Below are 2,310 nucleotides of genomic sequence, written 5' to 3'. Positions count from 1 at the left end.
AACACATGTAAAAATGACTTAGATTTTCATTTTTATGAACCATCTAACCATCTTCATACATGTCTTTTCATCATGTATTCTTTCTATATCAATTGTTGAAACGCCCAAATTTCTTTATTCGAAATATAAGTATTAACATATTATTTTTAACAAAATTCGGGCATGACCCGTTCGTACTATGAACAATACCATGTTTTAACAACCATCATACAACTAATCCTAAGACACATTTCAAAAGACATAACGAAAATCGTAACATTTTAAACATTTTTAACATCCACTACAAACTAGAAATTTTACAAAAGATTTAACACATCAAGTTTAAAGTTTTAACTACCAAACATAACCTATTTTAACAAAAGTATTTTTTTTGACCCATTGGTGATACTTCAAAAGTTGCGGAAGCGCATGATAGGCGTTTAAAGTGTGTTCGATCCGATCGAAGCATAAGCACCTAAACTCGAGTTTTACCTAAAACCAATACAACAAAACAACATTAGCATATCATTCATAATTCAACTAAATAGCCACTTTAATTTTGTACCATACTTGACTAATTCATTTTTGAATTCGACTTTCTTGTTTTCGTAACCAACTCGGTTACACCATTCTTTCTCATATGACTCATTCGGAATGAGTCTATTTCTTATCCATTCTTCCTCATAAGACTCTTTCTATTTTAACCAGTTTACAACGGATTTGCAACATAACAACCATGTCATAATTTGTTCTAATTATCCGACCCATTCAAGACGGATGTTAGTAAACTCATTCTCAAAATTCACATATTAATTGTTTGACCCGTTTACAACAAGTCATCATCACAAACCTACATCTAACATACACTTCTAATGAGTTGACCCGTTCGGGTAAGTTTGACAACATAAACATGTAACAGTTTCACCTTAATGCAAAAGCAATCAATTCTACAATTTAAGACATAAAGACACTTTTCTACGATTCAAAATGTACAAGTGACGTACCTCGGTCTTGATTTCCTTCTTGCTTAGTGCGGCTTGAACTTTCTTCCTTTATCCCTATACATATAAACATTTACATTAAGACTTTCGCATTCCATATCTACTTCTCAATGGTGTTTTTGGGATAAAGCATCTTAGTTCAATTCGAACGTTATTTACATTCTTAAAACATGACCATCATATACATATTCTAGATCAAAAATGCAGAATTTCTCATTGAGGCATTTTGTCGAACACTTGGAGTGTGTACTACCAACAATGCATTATGTACAAGTATTCAAGCATAAACCTACTAATTCACACCATGGTTTGTCAAGGTTAACAATTTCAACTGATCTTTCATCTCTGAACCATATGATAATCAAAATACACTTTCTACAACTTTACATTACAACAATTACTACTCCTACAATCTTAATCATTCACCACCATCTATGCATACAAGTGGGTTTTCTAACATAGGTCACTAATTAGAGAAATTTCAAACATAAATTTGTTCTAACTGATTAAACTAACATACATTCATTCCCAATTTCATGCATCTTTAAGATTGATCAAAACCCACTTTCTTCAAAATCATCAAATCACAAAATTTCAACTTACCGTTTGTTAAGAAGGTTAAGATGATCAAGATTTGAGTTCCATGCACCAATTTAACATTAGATTCCCCTTTCAATTTGCTTGTTCTTGGCCAAGTAGGGTTTGCTCCTCTTTCTTCTTGTCTGGTCGATCTCAAACACACGCCTAGAGTGTGTGTTTTGAGTTTGTTTATTTTAAACACTTTCTTTCTCCATTTTCCCATATTTAGTCCCTCTAGATTATGTGTTTGTTTATTCTTAGGTATTTTCTCATTCTTAGGTTTACTAGTGGGAGACCCGCGCGTTGCGGCGGAGTTGATAATACCGGGCATGAATATATCACCAAGCCGAGACGGTGAAGGTTAAAAGGGTTGTGGTAGTTTTACGAAAGTTTCGCAAAAGTCGGCTTGGTTACCGAGTTGTTGATAGAGAGTCATGTATTCATCTTCTGTAATGGTTGTATTGAAGTAAAGACATCTTGGTTTAGGCGGCTAGGATTAATTGTTGAATTGGGATTAACGGAACCGTAAGGTTTTGTGTAAATTCATCTACCCAACACAAGGTTATGCGTAAATGTCCAGTTGTGCTTACATGTTACATCAGCTTGTTTTTCTGGTTATACACAGGTGTGTTATTTTTTTTATAAAACAATGTAGTTTGGATGTGGTAGTCAAAGACGTGATTTTTTGAAAATGAAAAGTCAAGTCTTAAAAAGATGAACATTATTGAGTTATTCACTGTTGAGTTATTAA

General features: G+C 33.2%; 1 long non-coding RNA gene across 1 annotated transcript; it reads right to left on the bottom strand.

Annotated features, from left to right (window-relative positions):
• Positions 1–283: 283 nt before the first annotated feature.
• Positions 284–1,705, bottom strand: LOC110903043. The gene is made up of 3 exons (XR_002571622.1): positions 1,584–1,705; positions 984–1,037; positions 284–471 (listed from the first exon to the last, which is right to left on the bottom strand). It is a non-coding gene; the product is annotated as an uncharacterized LOC110903043 (long non-coding RNA).
• Between the last annotated feature and the right edge of the window lie 605 nt (positions 1,706–2,310).

Source organism: Helianthus annuus, chromosome 13 (assembly GCF_002127325.2).
Source record: "Helianthus annuus cultivar XRQ/B chromosome 13, HanXRQr2.0-SUNRISE, whole genome shotgun sequence".
Lineage (NCBI taxonomy): Eukaryota > Viridiplantae > Streptophyta > Magnoliopsida > Asterales > Asteraceae > Helianthus > Helianthus annuus.
The sequence above is the reverse complement of the archived record's forward strand: the minus strand, read 5'-3'. Positions and strand labels throughout refer to the sequence as shown.